This window comes from Thalassophryne amazonica, chromosome 4, assembly GCF_902500255.1.
Source record: "Thalassophryne amazonica chromosome 4, fThaAma1.1, whole genome shotgun sequence".
In the NCBI taxonomy this organism is placed as follows: Eukaryota; Metazoa; Chordata; class Actinopteri; order Batrachoidiformes; family Batrachoididae; genus Thalassophryne; species Thalassophryne amazonica.
The window spans coordinates 91,951,584-91,974,493 of NC_047106.1; the positions used below are offsets into that span (position 1 = coordinate 91,951,584).

The 22,910-nt window shown below is 41.5% G+C and overlaps 1 pseudogene; it reads right to left on the reverse strand.

Moving 5' to 3' along the window:
* Positions 1-5,566: 5,566 nt before the first annotated feature.
* Positions 5,567-12,000, reverse strand: LOC117508487 (annotated as a pseudogene).
* Positions 12,001-22,910: the final 10,910 nt, after the last annotated feature.

Sequence of the window (22,910 nt, forward strand, 5' to 3'; positions counted from 1 at the left end):
ATTTCCTCTAGGCTGGACTATTGTAATTCATTATTATCAGGTTGTCCTAAAAGTTCCCTAAAAAGCCTTCAGTTAATTCAAAATGCTGCAGCTAGAGTACTGACGGGGACTAGAAGGAGAGAGCATATCTCACCCATATTGGCCTCTCTTCATTGGCTTCCTGTTAATTCTAGAATAGAATTTAAAATTCTTCTTCTTACTTATAAGGTTTTGAATAATCAGGTCCCATCTTATCTTAGGGACCTCGTAGTACCATATTACCCCAATAGAGCGCTTCGCTCTCAGACTGCAGGCTTACTTGTAGTTCCTAGGGTTTGTAAGAGTAGAATGGGAGGCAGAGCCTTCAGCTTTCAGGCTCCTCTCCTGTGGAACCAGCTCCCAATTCAGATCAGGGAGACAGACACCCTCTCTACTTTTAAGATTAGGCTTAAAACTTTCCTTTTTGCTAAAGCTTATAGTTAGGGCTGGATCAGGTGACCCTGAACCATCCCTTAGTTATGCTGCTATAGACGTAGACTGCTGGGGGGTTCCCATGATGCACTGTTTCTTTTTCTTTTTGCTCTGTATGCACCACTCTGCATTTAATCATTAGTGATCGATCTCTGCTCCCCTCCACAGCATGTCTTTTTCCTGGTTCTCTCCCTCAGCCCCAACCAGTCCCAGCAGAAGACTGCCCCTCCCTGAGCCTGGTTCTGCTGGAGGTTTCTTCCTGTTAAAAGGGAGTTTTTCCTTCCCACTGTAGCCAAGTGCTTGCTCACAGGGGGTCGTTTTGACCGTTGGGGTTTTACATAATTATTGTATGGCCTTGCCTTACAATATAAAGCGCCTTGGGGCAACTGTTTGTTGTGATTTGGCGCTATATAAAAAAATTGATTGATTGATTGATTGATATGTCCTGGTGAGACACCAGAAAGTATAAAACCCAGTCCATTTGTTATCCGGCAATTAAACTTTATTTGAAGTGAAGTGCCATTTTTGTCATTGTACATACACATATACAACAAAATTTGTCCTCTGCATTTAACTCATCCAAACTGCAGTTATACACAATGCGACCACTAGGAGCAGTGGGCAGCCACAGTCCAGCACCCTGGGATGAACTCCACATGTAGAGACAATGCCTTGGTCAGGGGCAGAGAAAGGAGCAGACCCCAATAACCTGGGGTAAATTCAGTTGATTGGACATGATTTGGAAAGGCACACATCTATCCACATATAAGGTCTCACAGTTGACAGTGCATAAGAGAACAAAGCAAACAGAAAGTCAAAGGACTTGTCTGTAGACCCCTGAAACAGGATTGTCTTGAGACACAAATCAGGGGAAACATCAGCAGAAACATAGCTGCTGCTTTGAAGATCCCAAAGAGCACAGTGGCCTCTATCATCCATAAATGGAAGAAATTTGGATCCACCAGAACTATTAATAGAGCTGGCTGCCTGTCTAAGGGCCCTGTCCCACTGGGGAGAGGATTAATTGAGCATGAATTGAGTATACAAAGTACGGGCGTTCATTGTTGTCCGCAACAAAAATGGCCAAAAATGGCAAATGTCCCAGTATGAATTACAGATATATTAATAATATATAGTGAATATATGATGAACAATCACAGTTGTATAACACATGCAGTGAGGAAACAGATCAGACGCATTGCGATTATCACAGCAGTATTACGGGTGTATTATGATGCATCGCGCACATGTTGTGTGTGCTCGGCATCTGCATTGTGGTCATAAATAAAGTGCACTTGGGCCGTCGGCATCACTATCCACACCAACAGTACAGCCTCTGGAGCAATTGCTGGGCTTGACAAGTTGATTGGAGTAAACAAGCAGTGAACAGGGCAAGTGGTGACGTCAGTGGATCACATCAGAGCGCAGCTCATCTGAACGATTATAAGAAGTTAAATCTGTTATAAACACAGGAATAAATACAGCTGCAGACAAGAAGGAAAAAACACACAACTGTTTTATCAAGCCTTGACAATGTAAACAAGTCAAATAATTACCTTTTTAGATGACTGAAAATGCTTTCCTCTGATTCAGGAGGTGATTAGAGCTGTTTTCAACGGCCAATTTGCAGAATAAAATGATGAATCCACCACAAAATAATTATTTTATATACTTAGCGTCCAGCGCAGAGCGCGTGGCAGCCGGTAGAACAAAGAACGGCATCCAGCTGTGAGACACAGCGCATCTGATTTGCATCCGCCGCAAATCAGATGCAAAGTAGATGTAATAAAAACACTTTATTCATGGCCAATCTGTATGTAGTTGCTACACCTTATTTTAGTTTGTGATGTGGACATGATGGGCACGCAAAATATCCATTGTACACACTGTCCCAGTCCGCTGCCAAGCCGCAAATCTCTGTCAGTTGCGGATATCAGCAGATGACTGCGAATATACAGCGCACAGATTGAATATGTATTGTGTATGTATGGAGTATGTAAGGTGGATGTCATCCGCAGCCAAAATTTTGTGCAGCTCAAAAATCCTGGAAACGGAAAAACGTGCCTCTGCGGATAATTGCGGATGTGTCCGGGTGTCGGCCGACTCATACAAGCATGTTTCACGCATATTGCGGATGTTAAGCGAATATGAGCCAATTATGTGCGCAATCCATACGCAAATCTCCTAAAGACCAGTGGGACAGGGCCCTAAACTGAGTGAACAGGGGAAAAGAGCTTTAGTCAGGAATGTAACTAAGAACCCAATGGTCACTCTGTCAGAGCTCCAGCATTCCTCTGTGGAGAGAGGAGAACCTTCCAGAATGACAACCGTCTCTGCAGCAATCCACCTATCAGGCCTGTATGGTGGAGTGGCCATATGGAAGTCACTCGTTAGTTAAAGAGCCATGGCCGCCCACCTGGGGGTTGCCAAAAGGCACCTGAAGGACTCTCAGACCATGAGAAACAAAATTTTATGGTCTGGTGAAACAAACATTGAACTCTTTGGCATGAATCCCAGGTGTCATGTTTGAAGGAAACCAGGCACCATCCCTACAGTGAAACATGGTGGTCGCAGAGTCATGCTGTGAGGAAGTTTTTCAGTAGCAGGTACTGGGAGACTTGTCAGGACTTCAGGACAATTCTGAAAATGTCTTTGAGTGGCCCAGTCAGAGTCTTGACCTGAGTCCGATTGAACATCTCTGCAGAGATCTGAAAATGGCTTTGCACCAATGTTCCCCATCCAACCCAGTGGAGCTTGAGAGGTGTAGCAAAGATAGATGTGCCACTTGCATCAACAAAGCATTGAGCAAAGTGTGAGAATGCTTATATACATGTGATTTCTTAGTATTTTATTTTTAATAAATTTGTAGAATTTTGAGGAAAAAATTAATTTCATCTATTAGATAATGTCTGTGCATATTCCTTATTTTATGTTAGTGATCAAGTGCTTGCCTTTGTTATCTGTTTGGAAGTCTCTGAGATCTGGTTTAAAGTTTAAACATAATGGACCTTTCACACTGAAAGTGTAAGGCCTATCCGTCAAAGCTTTCCAACGCATCGTAATGCCAGGCCGATGTGTTTCCAACGCGTCGTGATGTCAGTTGCTTCGCTTTGGAAGCGTCAAGGGGGGGCGGAAATTGCTATGTCACACTCTGGCTGTTTCCACAACCCGAAAAAAGTTGAGCGATCGCCCTCTTTAATTTGTGTCGCCTGTACCACAATAAAAGCTTTAAAAAACAGCAGCAGAACGATTCTCCCTTCACCCTGCTGGGAGAAGCTTTTTTCAGCTACTTTTCGGAGTGACGCCAACCGAGAGAGGACTGACTTGGTGGGATATTGATTGAACCACGACAGCGGGCCAACCCGCAAGGAGAAAACAGGATTTGGGCCACCATCCCTGGGCAGAGTGAGGCAGGCAGCCGGGGTGATGGAGCAGACCCACTCAGTCCCACTTTTTGGATATATGCTAACTCCCAGTTTGACCAGTGGAGTTTAGTTCTGCAGCTTTATCGAGGTGAGAATAATATAAAAGTAAAACATGACGTTTACTGCACTGCTGTGAAGGTTTATTGATCGGCTAACGTTAGCTTAGCCTTTTAGCACAGTTGATCTGAGTGAATGCTTTAATTTGTAAATGGTTCAGTCTTTTTATTTTTACCACATAAAGCTACAGCTTTTTTCGGAGACCACAAAAGCTCAACTTTAAATAACTTTTTTTTTTTTTCTGGGCATTTTTTCCATCTTTTTTTTCCATTTTTTTTTCTTTTTATATACGAGGGCTGTCCGTAAAGTATAGGTCCTTTTTATTTTTTTCAAAAACTATATGGATTTCATTCATATGTTTTTACGTCAGACATGCTTGAACCCTCGTGCGCATGCGTGAGTTTTTCCACGCCTGTCGGTGACGTCATTCGCCTGTGAGCACTCCTTGTGGGAGGAGTCGTCCAGCCCCTCGTCGGAATTCCTTTGTCTGAGAAGTTGCTGAGAGACTGGCGCTTTGTTTGATCAAAATTTTTTCTAAACCTGTGAGACACATCGAAGTGGACATGGTTCGAAAAATTAAGCTGGTCTTCAGTGAAAATTTTAACAGCTGATGAGAGATTTTGAGGTGATTCTGTCGCTTTAAGGACTTTTCGTATTTATTGATAGTGCCTGTTTTTTCTGGTTGAAATGGGATATAAATAATCTACCATACTTTCCATGTTTTTTATTTGTCTAAAAATAAATGTCCAAGGTTCCTTATGTTAGACAAGACATTATCTAATCTGAAATAACAGGTGGTTTTAATTTACAGATGAAAGGTTTCAAAAGAACCATTTAATGATTTATTTAGCTATTTTAAGTGTTTTGGCCCGACGCGTCGTTCCTATTGGACAGCACGAAGCTACGTCACAGCTCAGAGCGTCGACAGTTGGACTGGGTTGAACATTGACCGCGTCAGCCTGCCGATAAGCAGCATGTGCACTCCCATGGGAAGCGTCGCATTAGCTTGGCTTTTGACGTGACGCTTCTGACGCCTCTAAAAAGCAATGCGTCTCATTGAAAATAATGCTTTTTAGACCAATTCTTGATGCCTCTGACGCTTCCGACACATTCAGTGTGAAAGGCCCATAAGAGTTAAGTTTCACTTCCATCACGCATATGCAAGTTTCAGATACAGGGATGGCTCCCCCTGTCTGTGAGAGCCAGTAACATATAGACTAAACAGTAACATATAGACTAAACCACAACCACTGTAACACCCACATTTTTTAAAAGTGTGGTTTGAGCCATCTTTGTCATCTTTCACAAGATAGACTCCATCTGTGACGACCCAATCCTGGTTTTCAACGTAACCTTCAATAAATTCAAAATGAGGAATATATCGATTTCGTTTTTTTTGTAAGGGGCAGTAAATTTCATAGAACCGGGAAAAATTACATTGTCCATTTTGGAATAAGACAGCATATAACATATCAAAATGTGGAAAAGTGAAGTGCTGTAAATACTTTCCAGATGCACTGTAAATTCAACCACAACTGTTCCTAATGTGCAGTGCCCTGCATGCACTATCACATCAGTTTAAAAAATGTTCAAACCAATCAATTATAGTGCAGAGTTATCCTTAATTTTAATAATCAGAAACCTTTTCTCTGATTTTTTGCTATGATGGGCTTTCTGGTATTTTTCTCGGGCTTGATCAGCAGTATATAACATTTAGGTGCAAATATGCAAATCAGCAAGCCAAATGCAGATGATAAAATTGCAAAGGTTTCCACTGCTTTTGTAAATTTTCCAGGAGAGCTGACATATGCTGGTACAAAGGTGATCCACACAGCACAAAATATTAGCATGCTGAATGTGATCAATTTAGCTTCATTGTAGGTATCAGGTAAATTCCGTGCCATGAATGCCAAAACTAAACACATTGTTGCAAGAATCCCTACGTAACCCAGCACCACAGAGAAAGCAGCCCCAGAACCAGTGTTACATCCTAATACTATTTTCTTCCTGGTGTATGTGAATACCATGTCTGGGAATGGTGGATTTAACTTAAGCCACAACACACATATGACTATCTGAATCAAAGTACAGGACAAGACGATGAGCTGCTGCTGTGCAGGACCAAATTTTCCTGTCTTTCTCCTGCCAGGAAACGTGGCTTTGAAAGCTATCACCACAACAATGGTCTTTCCCAAAACACAGGAAATGCAAAGTGCAAATGTTATTCCAAAGGCGATGTGTCACAGGATGCAACTCCAGATTGTAGGCCTCCCAATGAAAGGAAAGTGGACAGAGGAAACACAAAAAGAGAGAAAACAGCAGCAAGCTGCTAAGCTCTGAGTTGCTGGCTTTAATTACTGGAGTTTCTTTGTGCTGCATAAAGATCCACAGTGTGACCACTGAGAGAGATGCTCCTATTAGGCTCACCACTGTGACTGCTATTCCAACTGGCTCATGGTAGGAAAGAAATTCAATTGTTTTAGGAATGCACTTGTCTTTTCTGTCATTGGACCAGTATTTCCAAGGACAGGGTGTGCATTCAACTGCACCTGCAGAACATGATTATTACATGTCAGTTGTACAGTCAATCAATCAATCAATCAATCAATTTTATTTATATAGCGCCAAATCACAACAAACAGTTGCCCCAAGGCGCTTTATATTGTAAGGCAAGGCCATACAATAATTACGTAAAAACCCCAACGGTCAAAATGACCCCCTGTGAGCAAGCACTTGGCGACAGTGGGAATGAAAAACTCCCTTTTAACAGGAAGAAACCTCCAGCAGAACCAGGCTCAGGGAGGGGCAGTCTTCTGCTGGGACTGGTTGGGGCTGAGGGAGAGAACCAGGAAAAAGACATGCTGTCGAGGGGAGCAGAGATCAATCACTAATGATTAAATGCAGAGTGGTGCATACAGAGCAAAAAGAGAAAGAAACACTCAGTGCATCATGGGAACCCCCCAGCAGTCTAAGTCTATAGCAGCATAACTAAGGGATGGTTCAGGGTCACCTGATCCAGCCCTAACTATAAGCTTTAGCAAAAAGGAAAGTCTTAAGCCTAATCTTAAAAGTAGAGAGGGTGTCTGTCTCCCTGATCTGAATTGGGAGCTGGTTCCACAGGAGAGGAGCCTGAAAGCTGAAGGCTCTGCCTCCCATTCTACTCTTACAAACCCTAGGAACTACAAGTAAGCCTGCAGTCTGAGAGCGAAGCGCTCTATTGGGGTGATATGGTACTATGAGGTCCCTAAGATAAGATGGGACCTGATTATTCAAAACCTCATAAGTAAGAAGAAGAATTTTAAATTCTGTTCTAGAATTAACAGGAAGCCAATGAAGAGAGGCCAATATGGGTGAGATATGCTCTCTCCTTCTAGTCCCCATTAGTACTCTAGCTGCAGCATTTTGAATTAACTGAAGGCTTTTCAGGGAACTTTTAGGACAACCTGATAATAATGAATTACAATAGTCCAGCCTAGAGGAAATAAATGCATGAATTAGTTTTTCAGCATCACTCTGAGACAAGACCTTTCTAATTTTAGAGATATTGCGTAAATGCAAAAAAAGCAGTCCTACATATTTGTTTAATATGCACATTGAATGACATATCCTGATCAAAAATGACTCCAAGATTTCTCACAGTATTACTAGAGGTCAGGGTAATGCCATCCAGAGTAAGGATCTGGTTAGACACCATGTTTCTAAGATTTGTGGGGCCAAGTACAATAACTTCAGTTTTATCTGAGTTTAAAAGCAGGAAATTAGAGGTCATCCATGTCTTTATGTCTGTAAGACAATCCTGCAGTTTAGCTAATTGGTGTGTGTCCTCTGGCTTCATGGATAGATAAAGCTGGGTATCATCTGCGTAACAATGAAAATTTAAGCAATGCCGTCTAATAATACTGCCTAAGGGAAGCATGTATACAGTGAATAAAACTGGTCCTAGCACAGAACCTTGTGGAACTCCATAATTAAACTTAGTCTGTGAAGAAGATACAGAAGATACAGCCATAATATTGGGCCTTCTACATGCCTACATTCAACCACACATGGTCAATTGGAAAACACCAAATGAAGGGTTGTTTTAAAATCACTTCTGACTCCTAAAGATTTGCTATTCCAGAAACTTAAGGATTCACCCTTTTATTCACATCCCATTTGTGAAAGCTTGGTGCTTTTGATCTGAATTTGTGTCTGATACCATGTTTAGTATCCTTTTTTATGGTTTAGACTCAATCCTAAAAAGTAGACTGTGGTGCCATTCAAACCCAAAAATATCATAGTTTATGAACATTTACACCCTTTGCTCCCAGTATGCATTTGAGAGTGTTTTGTATTTGCAGTAGTTTCTAGACTTCTGCGCAGCTTCGGCAGCAACTTGAGTTTTCAACTTTGGTTTTCCCGTTTTTAAAAATGTGATGAAAAATTTAACTCAGGTGTGACTTTGAATCAGAGAATCTTGGAATCACAGCAATGATACTCAACAAATATGCTATTTGAACATTTCTTTGACCTTTATGAACAGAATACAAATCTCAAGCCATCATGATGCTTGCCATGGTTGGAATTTTTTATTTTTTTTTAAAGTGGAGATGACAGAGTTTACTGGGAGGACAACAGGCACTCCCTCGTGTAACTGCCCCCCACCCCCAGATTTGGGGATAAAAACCTGTCAGATGTGACTATGGATTAGCTGTTTCTTGTTCTGTCTTCTGTCATTGTGTTAGCCTCAGTGCACAAACAGACCTGTGGCGCTTCTCTTCGATGCCATGCACACTGGCAGCTGTGGAGATGATTCATGCTATCGCCACTTGATTTACAGAAGAGTGGTATAACAAAGGCCGTAAATCAAATGTGCATAAGTAAAAAGTAAATGACTCAAAATATTACAGAAACATATTGCATTCACTGAATAAAAAATAAATAAATAAATAAAAAATTATGCCGCGCATACCGTAATTATGAGAAAAGATCTTGTAATTACGAGTTCAGCACCTCAGAATTATGAGATAATTTTTTTCTTTTTTTTGTAATTGCTTCCATACAATGGGCTTCCGTATCTCCAGTACCTCAGTAAAGACAAGTGTGAGAATTCCAGAGTCATAATCAAAAACACTGCACTGTGATCACACACCACTTCTATATACACATAAAGTGTGACTTTTCCCCTAAAATGTTATTGGATGAATGACACTCCTCCAGCGAGGCGGGGCATGGGGCACGCAAACTGGCATGCTGGGAGAGAACCCCTCTTTGTCCCTCAGTGGTCGGTGGGGCTGTGTGAGTGAAAGCTGGAAGTCTGGAGGGGAGCGAGACACGGCTCATTTTGGTGAGACACCCCGTGCTCCTCCCTGGACATTCATCCAGGAGCACCTGAGGGAAAAATCCACACTGTCTTTGATTGCAGTGCATTATCATCAGCTAACCTCAGCCCACTTCTTTACTGAGGGACTGGAAGTACGGAAGTATATATATAAAACAATTTAGAAACCTAATCCTTTCTCATAATTACGAGATCCTGATCTCATAATTCTGAGATCAGGATCTTGGAATTATGACATATTTTCTTGTAATTATGAGAGCTTTACTCATAATTATGAGATCAGCTGTTTTTTTTTTTTTTAATCCAGTGAATGCAATACGCTTCTGTAAAATATACTTAGGTAAGAGTGTACAGTTTTAAAAGGAACGTGAAAATTGCTTGTTCCTCTAAAAAACAAACAACAACAAAAAAAAAAAACTTACATACATATATGTGTTACTGGTAGATCATTACTACCAACCCCTGCCTAATGCTTATGGGCTTTGAAAATGGAGGATTGTTAAATCCCCCTGGAAATAAATCTGATATTCTACCACCACTGGTAAATATACAAAAGTCATGTCACTGTCCACATTGACTTGACTGAATACCTAAAATATTGACAGGTAAGTCATTTATTTTAGGGTGGAAATACATTTTATAAACTTGATTTGAGACTACAGGAACACTGATATTAATATTTTGAAAGATTCAACATAATATGCACTGAATAACACATTGCATTAACAATATGTGCAATGATGAGGTTCAATAGGTTGTATAGATGTTCCACACTACCTGTTACATTTGTTATAGTTCCATCATCACATGTTATGCAATCAAAACATCAGATGTGCTTTCCCTTAATGTGACCTTTCCTTGTTCCTGGTGGGCATACTTCAGAGCACACTATCAGTGTGAAATCTTAAACAATGCAGCACTGGTCATTTTTGCCATAATCAAATGGTCTTCCAGGATACTAGTTGAGGCAATCAGTTTACCGTTTTTCCAGTATTCCAAACTATCTTTTCCTCCTGAATGCTGAGTTCATAGTTCCCGTTAGCATCAGAAACAAAGTGACCCAGTGTCACATGTTGAACTTGTCAATCTCTCAACTGCCAGTTAATGATGTCATAAGAAGCAGGAGGGTCACCTTTCTCATCAAAGAACACAGCATCCCCAAACTGATTTGAAAAATTTTATTCTTTTCAGATGGTCAGTGACCTGGAAAAAAAGGCAGTATGGATCACAAGTAGAAATAAAATATAACAAATAAAAGCTCTTTTTGATGACTGCTTGTGTTGCTCACCTCTTTTGGCTGTATTTCTGATATATTGTAACAGAGCCTTGCTGGCTTCCCCACAATGTCTTGACAGAATATCAAATGATGTAGTGCATGAGCAATGGCATAAACTGCATTATACACATTATAAGACACTCTGAGCTGTGTAACATTTAAGAATATGTTCTCAGAATCCATTAAAGTCTCACTGTTTGTGCATAGTTCTTTTGTTGTCTGACTACTTGAGTGTTCTCCAGGTGAAGGAGGTGTACAGCCCACCATAACCTTACAAAAATCTCTCACAAAGGCAGCATCCGGATTGGTATAAGGGCTAATTCTGAAAAGGAATGGTCTTAGTTTTGGGATCGACATTTTTGGAACCACAAACCCAATTGTTCCTCTGAAAGAGCGGTAGATTTCAGGAGTTGCTAGTCGTGGAGCTATTATCCAAGCCTCAGTCGCGATCCACTGGATTCCTGTAATATTCTGTTTTACTACCTCTTCCATCAAAGGGTAAAGGTCACCTTCTGGAACGAAAGCCAGAATAACCTTGACAGTTGACTGCTTGATTATTTCTGCAACATCCAGAATTTTATCCATGGAATATGTTCGTAGAATTTTCCCAACAAATGCAATACAAATACCAAACTTTTTGAGTTCTTTTCTAAAGGCCAGAATGCCATTCTGCCCATAATCATTGTCTGACTGTATAGCCCCAATCCACTGCCACCCAAAATGTTTGACAAGTGCTGCCAAAGCTTTAGCCTGGTAATAGTCGCTGGGGATTGTCCGGAAAAAAGTGGGATATTTAGCTTTGTCACTTAAACAGGCACATGTTGAGAAGTAGCTTACCTGTTTGGGGAAAAAAGAACACCAAATGAGGTTGAGGTAATTACTGATTTAATAATTTGGTTATATCACACATCATCAGAATCAGCTTTTTTCCTTTTCAAAACTCCTCACAGCATGTCTTACTATTGGGACTTGAAAGGGTCCAAGCATTCCTGCCACAGCTATAGACTGGGATGATCCTGACTCCGCGATAACAGCAGATATTGTTGGAAGACATGGGGACATTGACTGTGTCCTGTCTGGACTACTACTCAACATTAGTGCAGCACGCAATGCATTTTTTGAAGATGCACAAGAATTAAGGATCCTGTAACCAAGAGATATATTTGGCAGGAGTACAGAATCTTTGTTAATTTCTTCAATTGCAAATATCATCACTTGGGTCCATCGAAAGGCACGCAGGTTAAATCTGAAAAAAAAAATGAATTGGTTGTCAGTGGATGCACTGTTAAATTACACACGTTACTGTACAATATATTGTCATCTTTGTGCAATGCTATAAAGGAATGGTGTCAGTTTATTCACACTTACTCTGTACATTTAACGTCAAGTGGGCCCTCTATAAATGAAGAAGTGCTGTTAAGCTCTTTAGTGAAAACAGGAAAAATTCCTCCAATCATTATATTTCCCTCCTTGAACAAACTTGGCATGACAAACTTCTTTATTTGCTCACAGTCAAAAGCTGTATTCAGGCAAATCACAGAAAATGAACAAAGAACAACCCTGCACAACTTATACATGTTTGCTCAGATTTTTCAAGGAACACAAGGACACAGGTTTTATTAGAGCTCACTTTTACCTCCCACAGGGTGGATAGTTTGCAGGTAAACAAGTTCAGCTATTGGTCAACATCAAAGGGGGAGCCTCCCAGTTTTCCAGACAGGAAGGTCCCACGTTTGCTTCCGACCTGGTCTTGTGTGTGGAGTTTGCATGTTCTCCCTATGTTTGTGTTTTTTTATTTGTTTGTTTTTTTTTCCCCCCCTCTGGGTGTTCTGGATTCCTACATCCAAAAACATGCAGGTTAGATGAACTGGTAGACTGGGATGATCTCTAAATTGACCATTGGTGTATATGCAATTGTCTGTCAAAATGTGTCGGCCATGCGATAGCCCTGTGTACCCCACCTCTCACCCAATGACCACCGGGATATGCTCCAGCCCCCCATGACACCTAACAGGAATAAGCAGGTTTAGAAAATGGATGCAATCCTACCGAGAGACTTTTTATCACAGATGATGTCACACCAATGAATTTCAGGAAATTTCACACACACACACACACACACACACACACACGCGCGCGCACACACACACACACACACACACACACACACACACACACACACACACACACACACACACACACACACACACACACACACACACACACACACACACATATTACCATTTCAATCATCCATGGGGATGTATGAAAAAACACATCACTTCTTTAAAACACGTTAGAATATGTGTAATTCACATTTGGTTTTAATATTTAGTACATTGGTTCCCATTCTCACAAGTGAACTATTTGGAAGTAGACCAAGTCCCATCTTTCAAAGCAGACAGGGATGTGTTTGTGTTGTCTACACGAATGTTTGGATGTAGGTATGTACTGTATGAACTCAATCGTGATATTAAAAAAGACAAGCAATATCCTTTCATTTATTCAATTTATTTTGAAGTTCACAATTACATTATGTCCTTAATTAGAGTAATATCTGTGACTCTATTGGCCCTATATTACAGATCTATTCATATAACACATGGTTTCAAGCACACAGCCATTTCATTTAGGATGTGTCCAACTCCACTTTACACTTTGCACAGTCTGGGTACAACGCAAGCTGTAGAGCACACAAAGGTTGCATTTCATCTCTTCATTAACCCTCTGGAGTCGAACGACGCACCCTCACGTCAAAAGTCACATGACCTCATTAAGCAGACATAGCGAACAATTGGCTCCACTCTAAGGGTCTGTTTGAATGTGTGTTGAACGTGGAGACTTCAACCCCCAAACCACTTTTTAAATTTTGTTAATTGGCCAAGTTTAACTTGAATTATGATTAATAATTTACGCAAGTTTTTTGGGATATAATATTTTCATATTCGCTGCGCTTTTTGCAGACAGCTGCAGCAAAATTACTCATTTCCTCCTTTTCAGCTGGAAGAGGAGAGGGTTGTAATGAAACAGGACTCCCTCAGCAGCAGCAGAAGAAAGGGGTGTTACCATTGGTGAAAAAACAGAAACTAACCAATCACACGGGGCGGAGAACACAGGACTTCAGGTGGAGGACCACCCCCCAACGTCAAAAACACTGTTTTTCTATTGTTTTGTTTTTTTTGTTTTTTTTTTGGCAACTAACACAGCCAGGGCAGTCTGTACCAATACCAATAAAAATGTTACAAAAACAAGGAATTAGGGAAAAATACACATGGATATTGAAATGGAATATCTGTACAAATTTTTGGAGCTTCTGATGTGCACTGAACAGGAATTGTTTTTCTGAGTGGCACAAATATAATTTGTGTGGCATCTTATTGCATGTAGTAAATAGCCACAAAAAAATTGTATATAACTTTATTTATGCTACATTTTTACATATATTTTTGAAGTTTACAACTTACATTTACATTCCAAGTTATAAAAATGGTTCCTTAAAAATATTTCTGGTTTCAAAAAAAAAAAAAAAAAATTCTGGTTTAAATTTTATGTTTTGGGGAGAATATTGTGTCACTGTTTTAATGCAATATGTCAGAATGAAAGAAAACTATAAAGTCACACAGGTAAGGTTGTGCTGGAAAAAAATTACACCAAACAAGGCCAGGTAAACAGTTTTTTAAGGTAAATTATTAAGGTAAAACCAAAAGTAGTCAAAAAAGCCCAAAATAGCCACGACTCCAGAGGGTTAATCATGGGTATGGTTTGAGCATAACATAAATACATAAATATAGATACATAAATAATACAATAATAATACAATAATACAGTACATAAATATACTACCATATTTATTGTATATGTTATTACCCTATTATTTTAATATCAGTTATATATATGATATCTTTCTTTTGTCTTGTTCTTATTATTATATATATATCTCTTTTCTTGAGCCGCTTGAGTGGGTAGGGAGAGTTCCCATGGGATAAAAAAGCTTTTCAACCTACCATCCCTGGTTCTCAAGACCAGGCACCTAAGTGGCTCTACTCTTTTTTACGCTTCTATTTTACTCTTCCTTTTTAGATATACGTTAGTATACTTGCATAGTTCCACCTTAGAATTGGAATATAATATATAAGATATACCTACTGAATTTTCATGAATCAAAACAAGAGTGTCATCTCATTATTTTTTAGAGCCCTATGAACTGGACCCTAGTGCATTGCTAGTTAGATGACATGCTCAAGTGAGATGTTTTCTGATGAGCAAACACATCTGTGTGCTTAGTATCAAAGATCATATACAGATCATTTATTAGAACAGCCACCAAAGCTTCTTGAGATTGAGTGCCCATGGTCAGCATCATATTGGTGGCCCTTACTAGTGAACTCAGGTAGGAAGAAAACCAGTGTAAAATATACAACAATCCCCAAACATTAAAGGCTTGAATTCTTTAATTTTTGCATGAGTTGTGCAATGGACTGCAAGAACTAAGATCTGTGATTTACTTCCGCTTTCAAATGCTGTATTTTCTGGAATATAAGACACACCAGAGTATAAATCACATTTTCTACTTCTTACACGCATAATTTATTAGGCGCACACTGCGTTAAGGAGCACAGCTAACCAGCTAATTAATTTTACTATACCAGGCGCAAAATGTGAGTAAACTGCCTCTTTAATTCACTGAACAGACAATCATATGTGAGGTGAACGTGCAATGGAATTAAATGTTTGAAAACTTTTTTGTACAACATTTATAAAAGATAATAACTTCACCGGCAATTCAGTTGTTGAACAGTAATGCGGAGCTATTGTTGCTGCTTTGCATAGTCCAAATAAGTTTTCTTCTATATAGAATTAAAATATATATATATATATATTAATTTACCTTTATTCAAATTGTGGGCTTACGATTGTAAGAAATTCTTAAAAATAATATTTTTCTTCTTCTGTTTCTTCTTTTACACTACATCTTCTTTATACTCATTCATTAGTATAAGTAGAAGCAGAAGATAGCCTCTAAATGTTTGAGACAAATTCATTTTATGATTGAATGAAAAACTGTATTTAATATGAGTTTCTGTATACAGCATAGATTCAACTGTTTGGCAATGTTCTGGTTCCTCATTTAATAATTGATTATCACAGGTGGATCATAAGATTTAAGTTTGAAATGAGCATGACTGCTAACTGTATTTCATCTCTGAAGCCTGACAATCATCAAAGATATGAGGAAAAGCTCAAAGCAGTGATGTCATCACACTTGCTTACAGGCGCGGTCCTGGAGGCACAGGCCGACAGCAGTGAGGTGTTAACAGCACATGTTAAACAGATTTTTTTATTTCATTTTACTCATAATGTTTTGAAGAATTTAACCAGATGAAGTCGTACATAAACACAACTGAACAACAGCATTTGGACATTGGTTACTGCTTCTGTGTGACATAGTTGTTTTCTTTACATTGTAGTTTGGGAAATACAGTGAAAGATATCGTAACCATGCATCAGAATGCCCCTCCTCAAGCATCTGCCCACCCCCCCCCCCCCTTTTAAAGAAAGTTGCTTAAAAGCCCACCCTGAATTAAATTCATTTTCATTAAAGTTGATTGAATGCACATTCATATTAAATTAATTTCTTGACACCAACATATCATAAACAGCAAACAAACAAAGAGTCTTCACTAGATTTTTATCTTTCCTTCCACATCTTATCTGTTATGACATGACAGTAAAATCACCAGTGTAAAACTAACACTGACAGTGTTAAATTAACACTGCCAGTGAACATAAGGTCCCTCTCTGGCCAGCGTAGGACCATAAGTACACTGGCAGTGTTAATTTAACAATGGCGATTTTACTGTTATCACTGTATGCAGGTCCTCCCTGAGTTTATACCTATGACCCAAAAAAACTTTTGCTTTGCACAGGATTTTTTCCGGAATTCATTAATTATTTTTTTCAGAAACATGAAATGTTTATATATATATATATATATATATATATACCTTGCATTTTTTACCTTGCCAAAAAACAAAAAATGGCTCTGATTACTATTCATTATTGAAGGACAGGGAAGTGTGGATTGAGCTGCTTGCTCTGCGACCCAGACAAACAGCTGAAAATAAATGAATTTATGAGGAATCAACCATTTTTTACTTTTATTTTGTTTTCAATTTTGTTTTAGTTCAGTTTCTTTATAGTTGTACTCTGTGTGTACAAGAGTACACACATATACATATACATATTACATATCTTGAACCCAATTACATATCTTGAACCCAACTATGTGACGCATATCTGAATATTGCACCACAAAAACAATCTAAAAACTGTTCATGATGCAGCACCTGAACAGAGCTCATTTTGAAGAACACACCCATGGACCCTCGAGCACCCGATGGAGCGTGTAGAGCTGGTCCAGTGTGCCTCGACCAGGATGAAAACCACACTGCTCCTCCTGAATCCAAGGTTCGACCATCGGTCGAATTCTCCTCTCCAGTACTCTGGAATAGACCTTACCGGGGAGGCTGAGGAGTGTGATCCCCCTATAGTTGGAACAGACCCTCCGGTCCCCCTTCTTAAACAGAGGGACCGCCACCCTGGTCTGCCAATCCAGAGGCACTGTCCCTGATCGCCACGCGATGTTGCAGAGGCATGTCAGCCAAGACAGTCCCACAACATCCAGAGACTTAAGGTACTCAGGACGGATTTCATCCACCCCAGGAGCCTTGCCACAGAGGAGCTTTCTAACCACCTGGGTGACTTTGGCCTGGGTAATGGATGAGTCCGCCTCTGAGTTGACCATAAAATTTTATTACAGACATTAGAGCATGCCATAGGTATTAAAGGCACTGCGCTGCGGTGGTTTGAATCATATTTATCTAATAGATTACAATTTGTTCATGTAAATGGGGAATCTTCTTCACAGACTAAGGTTAATTATGGTGTTCCACAAGGTTCTGTGCTAGGACCAATTTTATTCACTTTATACATGTTTCCCTTAGGCAGTATTATTAGACGGCATTGCTTAAATTTTCATTGTTACGCAGATGATACCCAGCTTTATCTATCCATGAAGCCAGAGGACACACACCAATTAGCTAAACTGCAGGATTGTCTTACAGACATAAAGACATGGATGATCTCTAATTTCCTGCTTTTAAACTCAGATAAAACTGAAGTTATTGTACTTGGCCCCACAAATCTTAGAAACATGGTGTCTAACCAGATCCTTACTCTGGATGGCATTACCCTGACCTGTAAAATCTTGGAGTCATTTTTGATCAGGATATGTCATTCAATGTGCATATTAAACAAATATGTAGGACTGCTTTTTTGCATTTACGCAATATCTCTAAAATTAGAAAGGTCTTGTCTCAGAGTGATGCTGAAAAACTAATTCATGCATTTATTTCCTCTAGGCTGGACTACTGTAATTCATTATTATCAGGTTGTCCTAAAAGTTCCCTGAAAAGCCTTCAGTTAATTCAAAATGCTGCAGCTAGAGTACTAATGGGGACTAGAAGGAGAGAGCATATCTCACCCATACTGGCCTCTCTTCATTGGCTTCCTGTTAATTCTAGAATAGAATTTAAAATTCTTCTTCTTACTTATAAGGTTTTGAATAATCAGGTCCCATCTTATCTTAGGGACCTCATAGTACCATATCACCCCAATAGAGCGCTTCGCTCTCAGACTGCAGGCTTACTTGTAGTTCCTAGGGTTTGTAAGAGTAGAATGGGAGGCAGAGCCTTCAGCTTTCAGGCTCCTCTCCTGTGGAACCAGCTCCCAATTCAGATCAGGGAGACAGACACCCTCTCTACTTTTAAGATTAGGCTTAAAACTTTCCTTTTTGCTAAAGCTTATAGTTAGGGCTGGATCAGGTGACTCTGAACCATCCCTTAGTTATGCTGCTATAGACTTAAACTGCTGGGGGGTTCCCATGATGCACTGAGTGTTTCTTTCTCTTTTTGCTCTGTATGCACCACTCTGCATTTAATCATTAGTGATTGATCTCTGCTCCCCTCCACAGCATGTCTTTTTCCTGGTTCTCTCCCTCAGCCCCAACCAGTCCCAGCAGAAGACTGCCCCTCCCTGAGCCTGGTTCTGCTGGAGGTTTCTTCCTGTTAAAAGGGAGTTTTTCCTTCCCACTGTTGCCAAGTGCTTGCTCACAGGGGGTCGTTTTGACCGTTGGGGTTTTTCCGTAATTATTGTATGGCCTTGCCTTACAATATAAAGCGCCTTGGGGCAACTGTTTGTTGTGATTTGGTGCTATATAAATAAAATTGATTTGATTTGAGTCCCCAGTCTCTGCTTCCTCTTCGGAAGACGTGACGATGGGATTGAGGAGATCCTCGAAGTACTCCTTCCACCGCCCGACAACATCCCCAGTCAGGGTCAACAGCTCCCCACCCGCACCGTAAACAGTGCTGGTGGAGAGCTGCTCCCACCTCCTGAGGCGTCGGACGTTTTGCCAGAATCTCTTTGAAGCCGACCGATAGTCCTCATCCATAGCCTCCCCGAACTCCTCCCAGACCCGAGTTTTTGCCTCTGCGACTGCACGGGCTGTGGCACGCTTGGCCATCCGGTACCTGTCAGCTGCCTCTGGGGTCCCAACTACCAACAAAGATACGTAGGACTCCTTCTTCAGCTTGACAGCATCCCTTACTTCCGGTGTCCACCACCGGGTTCAGGGAATGCCACCGCGACAGGCACCAGAGACCTTGCGACCACAGCTACGAGCGGCTGCATCGACAATGGAGGTGGAGAACATGGTCCACTTGGACGCCATGTCTCCAACCCCCCCCCCGGGATCTGGGAGAAGCTCTCCCGAAGGTGGGAGTTGAAGACCTCACTGACAGAGGGTTCCGCCAGTCGTTCCCAGCAGACCCTCACGATACGTTTGGGCCTGCCAGGTCTGACCGGCTTCCTCCCCTCCCAGCGGATCCAACTCACCACCATGTGGTGATCGGTCAACAACTCTGCCCCTCTCTTCACTCGAGTGTCCGAGACACGTGGCCGAAGGTCAGATGATACGACTACAAAGTCGATCATCGACCTCCGGCTCAGAGTGTCCTGGTGCCACGTGCACTTATGGACACCCTTGTGCTCGAACATGGTGTTCGTGATGGACAAACTGTGACTAGCACAGAAGTCCAACAACTGAACACCACTCAGGTTCAGATCGGGGAGGCTGTGCTTCCCGATCACCCCCTCCAGGTCTCACTGTCGCTGCCCACATGGGCGTTGAAATCCCCCAGGAGAACAATGGAGTCCCCAGTCAGAGCACTATCTAGTACCCCTCCCAGGGACTCCAGGAAGGTCGGGTACTCTGCACTGCTGCTCGGCCTGTAGGCTGAGACAATGGTGAGAGACCTGTCCCCGATCTGAAGGCGTAGTGACGCGACCGTCTCGTTCACCGGAGTGAACTCCAACACATGGCGACTGAGCTGGGGAGCAATAAGCAATGCAACCCCAGCTCTCCACCTCTCCCCATGGGCAATGCCAGAAAAATCAAGCGTCCAGCCCCTCTCCAGGAGTTGGGTACCAGAGCCCAAGCTGTGCATGGAGGTGAGCCCGACTATCTCTAGTTGGTATCTCTCAACCTCCTGCACAAGTTCAGGCTCCTTCCCCCCTAGTGAGGTGACATTCCACGTCCCAACAGCCAGGGGCTGTGAGCATGGACCGGGCCGACGGGGCCACCCGCCCTCGACCGCCACCCAATCCTCTCTGCACCCGACCCCCATGGCCCCCTCTGCAGGTGGTGAACCTAAAGGAGGGCAGGCCCACGTCGCTCTTTCGTGCAGAGCCCGGCCGGGCCCCATGGGCTAAGGCCCGACCACCAGGCACTCGCGTGCGAGCCCCAGGCCTGGCTCCAGGGTGGGACCCTGGCTCCGCCATACCGGGCGACGTCTCGGTCCTTGATTTTTTTACTGGTCATGGAGGTTCTGAACTGCCCTTAGTCTGACCCGTCACATAGGACCTGTTTGCCTTGGGAGACCCTACAGGGAGCACAAAGCCCCCGACAAAATAGCTCCTAGGATCATCCGGGTACGCAAATTTGTTGCTTTCAAATAACAAAATAAAGCTTATATCTGTGTGATGATTTTGTGTTTTTATTAATCTGCACTTATTTTATGAGGAAATTGAATAATATTTTGTATAGATTTGAGATCAGACAACTAAAGCCATAAGGGCAGAGAGGCCAAAATAATGCCTTACTTAATTCTAAATGTAACAAGTTCATATTGTGGCATAATTGTAAATTAATAAGCAATGAGCCACCTGCTGCTGTTGTGCAGGATGATGCAGGCTGTTGCAGTCTGGTGCAATGTTTAATCACTTGTGTTTGCCTTTTGTGATTTTGCACTCCCACTGGAGCAGGTCCACAGGGTAATTCAATTGACTTTCAACAGATGGGGACCTATTTAATTGTTGTCTCACTGTTATTCTTCAAGTGTATGTTGTGTCCATGTGTCCTCATTAATTCTATTGAATTTCATCATCATGTGTTTGAACCAACAGAATTTTGTAATTAAATTAAAAGTGTATTTGGCAGAACACAAACACCAGTAAAACACCTAAAAAATCATTAATACAGCAAAAATGTACAGTTGTGATAATTCTTGGTGGAAGTGTGGGTTTTCTTTAAAGGCCTCATGCCTTAAGCCTGATTTAGTGCATATAATACTTTGACAAGTGCATTAATCCATATTTTCAAAAACTCCAACCAGAAATGCAAAATATACTCATTACCCTGCTGAAGCACTTTCTTCACTACTTAACACAGTTTAAAGTGATGTTGAAAAACCTGCTGCTACGTGTTCCCTGTCAGACCACTTTCTGCGACGGACTGAGTCCTCAGTGACCGGACTGAGTGCCAAAGGTTGTAATCATGTCTTTTATTTTAGTTACCTGTGCATTACTTTTGTTAGTCTTAAAGTGCAAAAGCTACAGATTTTAGCTCATGAATTTACTGCTCTGTAAATCCTAGGAGTGGTTTGCTTCTCGTTAGCGCTTAGCTTGCGCTAGCTTTCACGACTCACTTATTCTTTTCTTCGTGAACAACACTTTAAAAATAACTTGAGCAATGTCACTGGACAACATGGTCATCTTAGAGAGCCATGGCTGTAAGCTAGAGTAGCTTCTTTGTTCAGTGGAGTTAGACATTATGGGCACTCTAGACCAACTTTGTGTTGGGGCTGCTAGCGTGCCTGTTAACATTAGCTTACCTTTGCCAGCTAAGATTGATGGCATTTGGACTGTTTTTAGGCAGAATTAATCCTGTAAGGCTTGGCGTCTGGTTGTCATACTGGCTCACAGTTGCCGCTGCCGATAGTGAACAATTTGTCGGCCTTAGCCTATACCTGTTGATAATCCTCTGAACACATGGGTAACTTCTCCCCCTATCTCCAGGCCAGAATGATGTGCCTTAGTGATATGGAATTCTATTACCCGCAAAGTCAGATTACATACACCAGCCAATGTTAAGTGTATTCCTTGGGCCAGAGCTCCTGACACTGCTTCTCTCTCATCTTAGGGTACTGACTATGCACAAGAGTAGACAGTCATTCATGTCAGTGCCAATGATGTTATGGTGTGACAGAGGTCACAAAAATGGACATAGAGAGGAATTGTGACCTGGCCAGGAAGATGTGTCAGCATCAAGTAATAGTCTCTGGCCCCTCCCCTCTCAGAGAAATGATGAGGCATTAAGCAGGCTGATATCTTTGAAAATGTGGCTGGTGCAGTTTTGCAGAGAGGAAGGCTTTACTTTTATTGATAACTCGCCCTCTTTCTGGGGTCGCTGTGACTTGCTGGTGCAGGATGGCATTCACCCTACTGGGGAAGGCATCACCATCTTATTGGCAAACATAGAACATAGATAGAGTGCTACAGGGAGGGTAACATTAGGACTCTACAGCAGGCCACAGAGCAGGTGATTAGCAAACCTGCATGACCTACTATTAATGTGGGTGTGGAATCCGTTAATCTAGTGTGGTAACTAGTGCAAGAATTCCACTATGGTGACAGCGTAGTTTATATGGGCAGTTTTGCCCATTCCAATTTGCAGCAGCCCTCAAGTTCCATCTGGTTAGATGGAGAGGGATGTACTGTAGGGTTAGTCTTGTTTCCTTCAAACATGAGCCTGGCATTCATGCCAAAGAGTTCAGTCTTTGTTTCATTATACCAGATAATTTTGTTTCTCATGGTCTGAGAGTCCTTCAGGTGCCTTTTGGCAAACCCTATGTGGGCTGCCATATGCCATTTACTAAGGAGTGGCTTCCATCTGGCCACTCCACCGTACAGGCTTGATTGGTAGATTTCTGCAGAGATGGCTCTCCATCTGGAAGGTTCTCTTCTCTCCACAGAGGAATGCTGG